Here is a 7,884-nt window from a genome sequence, read left to right on the forward strand (position 1 = left end):
CAGTACTGCAGTCTGAACTCTCTGCTCAAGACCTGAGTTCTATCCCAGCAAAAGCTGGTTCAGGTAGCCGGCCCAAGGTTGACTCAGCCTTCCATCCTTCCAAGGGCAGTAAAATGAGTACCCAGCTTGCTGGGGGGGGGGGGGGATGTGTAAAAGACTGGGGAAGGCAATGGCAAACCACCCCATAAAAAGTCTGCCGTGAAAACATCATGAAAGCAACATCACCCCAGAGTCAGAAACGACTGGTGCTTGCACAGGGGACCTTTCCTTTTCCTTCACGTTGCATAGTTTTTAGAAATACTGAAGGATTAAATATATTAACACCTTGTCATAAACTTGTTCTTTATCATTATAGTCAAAAATATTCCATAATCATTTATTTTTATTTTGGGGGGAGGGAAATGACTTTGGGGGAAACAGTCCCCCCCACTTCTATTCCCCCCCCCCCCGCCTTCTCATCAATAGTCAATATGTCTTCGAGGGCATATGCATGAGGGCATTAAAGGGTCATGAATGGCAGTTTATATCTTGTAAAGCCAATTCAGTTTGCAAGAATTGAAACGGCTCTATCTGCAAAGATAGTATTTCATATAATCAGTAGGTAGACGTCATAGAGTCAAAAAATATGGGTCCAAGTCTGTAAAAGGTAGTGGATGCATGCACACCTGATCTGGATCAAGCCCACACAAGAAGAGGGAAGGGAATATTATTTGTTCAGAATATTTTTATGCTGCCTGTTCAGAGTCCTGGTCGAGGCAATTTATAATTAAAAAACACAGTATTAAAAAACCAAGTAAAACAGAAGCTGATGAGATAAAAACTCCTGACTGAAACAAGAGAACCACACACACTGCTTTGAGCTGCTGGGGGGGGGGGGGAGAACAGGGTAAAATATGCTATATTATAAATTCCCTCTCCCCTTGCACTTAATCCCTGTTTTCGCTGATGCAAAATTTACATTTTACAATAAAGATCTGGGACTGGAGCACAGTGACAAATAGAGTGGGGTTGAAAATGGCTTTAAAGTAACATATCAAATTGTGAAGGAAAGTTTTACATAACCAGGGAAATCCTCCGATACAGGAAAATATAGTTTTTCCCAATGGCCCTCCCATAAAAGTCCTTAATACACATTAATCTGAGCATTAGCAAAGGTCAGGAACCCTCACATCTCCCAGGAGTTCAGCTGTCCTGTGATCTTAGTAACTTCATTGGACAGTAAGGCACCAATCTGGTTATCTGGTCAAATTTACTGTATAGGAAGGCACAACATGGCCTCATAAAAGAGGAGGGAAATTCTGCAGGATATTGTTTTTCAGCACTGATTGCAAGTAAAAAGAACCTGTATTGAAGCTTCATATTATTAAAGGGTTAACTGTGGTGTTAACTGTTACGTAAAACTTGTCATGGTAAACAGCTTTTCCCAAGGGGTATAACTGACTCCCAATACATTTCTAATTTTTGTGGGGGGAGGGGGGAGTGAGTGGCAAAATATGATAACCTGCTATAAAATTTTGTCATTTTGTAAGCAGGACCAAAAAACCTCAATGATTACTAATCACTTTCACTCTTTTAGTCCAATGGAGCTCAACCATACCCCAGCAGTATTCTAGCAGCTACTTCATTTTATTTGAAAGTAAGACTTATGGGGAGTTTAAGCCCATGGGTCATAACTGACCCTATTATCCTTGAGAAATACATGAACAGTGCACATTCACTAAAAAGATTTCGTGGCAATTTCTGTACTTTTGTGCACCATGTAACCCCCATTGGACAAAGGTGCGGAATAAAAGATAAATACATGCACGTAACAGTTTTATTTATTTTATTTACTAGATTTTTATTCTGCCCTCCCCACGAGTGGGCTCAGGACAGATTACAACAAAAAACGTAATACAATAGTTAGAAATCCAATAGTTCAATAATTAAAACAGTTAAAACCATCTAATGTAAGAACAGATGACATAACTAACTAAATTACCGCACATTTCAGTATTAAAATTATAATTTCAATTTTAATTAGTGTACACTAATTTACAAATATTTATTTTATTTATTTATTTCTGTGGATTTATATTCCGCCCTTTCCCAAATTGGGCTCAGGGCAGATTCCAACATATCAAACAGTAAAACAAATAATTACACTATTATAATAAAACAGTTAAACAATTAAAAACATTTAAAATTCAAACAGTTAAGCTAGTAACAGTGTGGATAGTGTGCACACTTAAGTACACGGCCTGGTGTCCAAAGATGCCAACTATATCGGCCCAATTTTCTCCTCAGTCCAGATGGTAGTCGGTGGTGTCAGTGTTGGGAGGCCAGTTAGATGTTATAGCAAGACAGGGACGCCCAACTGCCTAAGCCAAAGGCCTGGCGGAACAGCTCCATCTTACAGGCCCTCCAGAATGGCAACAGATCTGAGAGGGCCCCAACCTCTATGGGGAGCTGATTCTACCAGGTCAGGGCCAGGGCTGGTCAGAAGATGTTTAGTGGCCAATTGTAAGGAGCTCATATGGGAATATATTAAATCTTATTAGAAAAATAAACTCTTATAAGCAAAAATCATTTGCAGGTTAAAAAGATCAATTAATTTGATGTTTTCTGTCTGCCTACAGATACAGCTCTGACCATATAGCTAGCACATGGCTAGCTATCCTCCAGAACAGTTCACAGAAGATATAGGTGCAGCAGATCTTCCCCCATCTTCAACTTCACCTGAAATTCCTCTCTGAGAATCAGGAGAGCATGGCAAATAAAACACACCACAGGATGGGGCCTGAGTAAAAGTACTCTCCCCTACATCTTCCTCATAGCGCTTATGCCAGAATAAGAGAAAAATATCCATTGTACTTTGATTGCTCATCATTGTTGCAGCCCAGTGTCCTTTCCATATTTTGCTTATAAGGATCATCTGATCCTCTGGGGTCAAAACAGCAGGCTGCTTGAGGAAAGAGACAGTGGGGGAATACCTGCTCCTACAAAACCTCCTGTGTACTCTCCTGGTGCATTCAACCCAATATGCATGCTGAAGCATTCTTCTGCCTGAAGATCTATCTCCTTATCTGAATTATGGAAAGGTAAGTCCTTAACATACTACCATAACCTCATAATCATGTCCAATACACAGCTAGAAGAAGAAGAAGAAGATATTGGATTTATATCCCGCCCTCCACTCCGAAGAGTCTCAGAGCGGCTCACAATCTCCTTTACCTTCCTTCCCCACAACAGACACCCTGTGAGGTGGGTGGGGCTGGAGAGGGCTCTCACAGCAGCTGCCCTTTCAAGGACAACCTCTGCCAGAGCTATGGCTGACCCAAGGCCATGCTAGCAGGTGCAAGTGGAGGAGTGGGGAATCAAACCCGGTTCTCCCAGATAAGAGTCCGCACACTTAACCACTACACCAAACTGGCTCTCCACAGATATCAGCTACAAATACTGAAAAGATTGACAATATAGGATATAAGTGTGGGGCGCCTCTCTCAGGCTAGTTATGTCTTTAAAAATATTTCTAGAGATTGAACTGAAAGCTGCTTTAAATACATTCTTTCGTCTTTAGAAGCCATTTGCAGCGCTGCACAGAAGGAACATTGCAACTGTGGGTACAGAAGCACCTTGCAGCACTTATACAACCTAGTGGCAATGTTTTAATACTACTGCTTGTTGGAAACCAGGTATAAAGAAGTCCTAGGAACTCAAACTATTTTCTATTGAAATTGTAAAGGAAGAATGGAATAACGAGCTTTAATAAATATTAATTTTTGTCCCATCACAGCAACTTTATATATCATGGCAAGAAAACCTACTGCAGTTAAACATCAAGCTTACCTTCAATTTTCACATTCAACTAGTTGAAACATTCCATTTATTTTGGAACACGATGGAGAAAATTAGAGAGATATACATTCTGGTTTAATTGTGGTCTATTTCAGCCAGGCAAAGATAGCAAAAACAGTTTTTCTGTACTCAGAAAGACCAAATGCAATGTATAATTTCTACGCCTATTAAAATGGCCCTTTTGGTCTGAAATAAACTGAAGATTTTAAAAGTCTGCTGAAATCAAGCTCATGTCAGCAGCTTCACCCATGGAAAAACACTTATGTTCAAAACACACTAGGAAACCAGCTCATCAATAAACCTGCCCTGCAGCCTTTGATTTCTCTTCATTCTACTGTGTTGTGCAGTCCAGTCTTCTTTCTTACTGTGATTATGTTAGTCTAACAGTCAGCATCTTATTCAGAGCACATAGACAAATCCTCATAAGGTATTATAAAATCCCTCTCAAAGTGTGATTAGTTTTTAAATACAGCTTACTAATTCATATTTTTCCAACTGGGTGCAATGCAGGAGATACTGAAAGCAACATTTTTTTTTCAAAATCCTTATACTTCATAAGCCAGTGCAAATCAAAGCAGTCACAAGCATGCTCTGAAGCAAGCATTGCAACTGATCTACTTCAGCCCAAATTAGCAACAACAAAAATTCTAGCATGACAGAAATCACTATAATATTACTATAACTGTGCTGCATTTCTGGTTTGATGCATTTCCCTTCCTGTAAGCTTCTTAAACACACACATAATTTGCCATCAGTTCATATTCAAGGAGCCAAGGCCCCAAAACATAACTTTAAAGTTGTCAAAGTTCGGTGGTCAAAACTCAGTGAAGTGAAAACTGGGATAAAAAAAGGCTTACTATCATTTATGTAACCCCGAAAAAGCACACATAATTGCTTTGTTCTTCACTACAGACCATTGCGCTGCCAAACATTATTCCCTACAGCTGCAATGAACACATTAATGATGTTGAGGCATAAACAAAGTTAGTCATTGAAGTGGCATTGGAGGACATTTAGATTCCCCCCACCTCATAAGTTCTTACCAACTCAAGGCCAGATGAAATAATATCCAGCCAACAGTCCTCTGCACAATAAATGTTTTTTCTTATATTGTGACCTGTCAGCATCTAAGGAACAAGCTCCGATTCAAACACATTTCCGTAAAGCCCACGATTTCATTTGGGAACTAAAATGCACCTCTCCTGGCATAACAGTTTTGTCCTTCATACTGATTATTCCTACAACCTACAGTCCTACTTCAGGCAAGGATTCTGTTCAGTAGAGGAATCCAATACAAAAGGCCAACATTTCTGACTACTGAAGATCAACACTTGACAAAAATCAAGAAAAGAGTCATCTAGAGAGAAAAAAACAGAAACATTTCTAGTCACCATGGCAGAAAAGCAAACACATCATAGAATGCCAAGTCCCCAGCTTTCAAAAACATTCTCCTCATATTTACTGAGGGAAATCAATTTCACACACTGAAATTTCATCAGAATAATTTTGCTTGACAGCTTGCATGACTCATTTGTACTGAATTTTGTATGAAATAGTTTTAAAATGAGGATAAAAACAAAACGCCACAGATGGCAAGAATGGACAGTAGAGACCAATCCCAGAAGCATGGTCTAATTCTTCCAGCACACCCACTGTCTTAACTAACATTAGGAAGCATCCCAACAGTTCCTTAAAAAAAAAAAGGCAATGCTTAAATTTTAAACATCTTGCTAATTCACTATTCATGCATTTTGTCAATTTCTCAAGGCATGGTGTACTTAAATGTCAATCAACTACATAAAAATTAGAGGCAACTTCATACCAGGCACTTGCCATCTTTATGCTCTTTGACATGGCGTTAACTACAACTGACTATGAATAACCAAGAAAAAATCTCTTGCTAGCACAATGCGGTTCACTCATACATTAGCAAGGCTCAAAGCAGTTTAAACCCTACATAGGCGATCTGTGGAGCAAGAGAGAAAATGCCAAGCTTCCACTTTGCGCTTAGCTACTAGTTCTAACCCACCCACCTTTCTTCTCAACTGGTAAAACAATGTTATGTAACGTTTTCTTCATTATTCCACCCAAGAGGTGCTTGTTATTTTCTCCAATACGCACGGTCCTGTAAATACCCTTCATGCTGTGTGTACACAGGCAGGTGGCACCTCCATCTATCAGCCTTTCCAGCAAAAGCAAAATACGCCACAGCAACAAGCCTTCACTTCGCCAGCGATGTATGAAGCTCAAGTGGGGGAAAAGCCTGGCGGGAAGGGGGCAGACAACTGCACTACCCTGGTGCCATTCCAGCTGGGCACGAACCACACAAACATTAACGCTTCCGGGCACAAACCAGTCACAGGCAGCGCTGCCGATGGGGACGTCCTAAGACGACGATGCCTACATGTTTCCGGAAGCAGGTTGCACCCGTCCCAGCCACTCAACTCCGGCTTCCGAGGAGACCTCAGCGGGGGGGGGGGGGGGGGAGAGTGCTATTCTTCTCCTCCATTGCAGAGAACGAGACTCCAACCAACGTGTACCACACAGAAAGTTCTTTTAGGAACCCACCTGCATCCCAGCAATTTACAAGAACGCAACAAAAAGCAAAAAAAAAAAAACCACCCCTCGAAAATGTAAGCAAAAATCATGAAAACGAACAAAAATCTTGAAAATGCCTTTGCTCTCTCCATCTCCCCGCCGGCCTGATTTTTGGACATGTTTGCCAGTTTAAGCCCAACAGGTGGTTAGGAGACCCTACAGAGGCACCCATATGTCACTGCAGTGAAGCGAGGAAGGCGATCCTCTTCCCTGCCCCTGGGCACCCCAGGTCTCGAAGGGTCCTTCCCCGCAACAGCCTACCGCCCGCCACCTTTCAATTGTCCCATCTATGACCGTAATCCACTTCAAGCGACGAGAAGCTCAGAAAAGGGGGGCAGAGTACAGTTATCCCGGGAGTTGTTAACGCGGAATAGCATGGGATTCTGTGTTTATAAGACGTAGAAAGAGAGAGATGGAGAAGCAGCCCGCGAATTCGCCCCTTCTTCCCTCCTTCCTCCACCCACCCTCTCGCCAGCAAACGAAAAGGAGCCACGCGAGGCGCCCCTTCCCCACAATCCCGAAGGGAGGGGGCCACCGCGTGCTCTTTAGACCGCGCTCGCCCCCCCCCCCGGTCCCAACCGTTAAATAACAGCCCCTCACCTCAAGTAAAAGCTCCCAGTCGCGCGGCGGCTCCGCTCCGACACTCCGCGATTTCCTTCTCCTTCCGCTCGCCTTCTGCGCTCGCCTCGCTTCCTTCCCTCCTCTGCCAGCCGCGACCCACCCCAGCGGCCCCGCCCCCTTTCAGCTCCGCGCCGAGTGTCAGCGCCAGGGCATCGCGCGGCCCGGCCTCAGAGGTCCCCGTCACGTGTCAGGGGGGAAGGCGGGGCAAGGGGGGAAATGCGGGGGGGGAGGGGAAAATAGGCGGGAAGAAGTGTGGTGGGGGAGGAGAGGGTTGGCGAATTCGTTAAACGGCTGCCGGCTTTTTTTCCGCCGTGAGGGTTGAGCGAGGGCTCGTGAAGGTCAATAAGTAAAGCTCGCTGGAAGTAAAATCAGAAACCGCACAAAGACACACATAAGCTGCCTCTGTTTCGTTGTCCCTCACGGCGGGGACTCACAAACATACCGCTGGTGATAATCCTCCAAACAGGAAAGCCTCTCACTTCACAGGGGGAGAAATAAATCCAGCCTCGCCGCAAGACTCCGCCATTCCTAGAAAAGGAGCGGCAGACAGAGGCTTCCTCTTTTGAAAGGGGAGATCTGATAGAGCTGCCCGCAGACGTTTGGGAGTCACACAATCCACACCCGCCCTTTGCAGGATTAGGCTCGAGCCTGTGGTTGAGCGAGCCGGTGTCAGCTCCTCTGCAAACTAGAGCGCTGCTACAGCAACCTGGAAGCTACACACCCCCAGATCAATTTGTGCGGATTAGTTAATGTTTTTTAAATCCCTTATTTTTTTTATTTGGTCCTTTGCATCAGCGTCGTGGTGACACCAGGCGATTCCAATTGTTC

This window comes from Heteronotia binoei, unplaced genomic scaffold (genome assembly GCF_032191835.1).
Source record: "Heteronotia binoei isolate CCM8104 ecotype False Entrance Well unplaced genomic scaffold, APGP_CSIRO_Hbin_v1 ptg001370l, whole genome shotgun sequence".
Classification (NCBI taxonomy): Eukaryota; Metazoa; Chordata; class Lepidosauria; order Squamata; family Gekkonidae; genus Heteronotia; species Heteronotia binoei.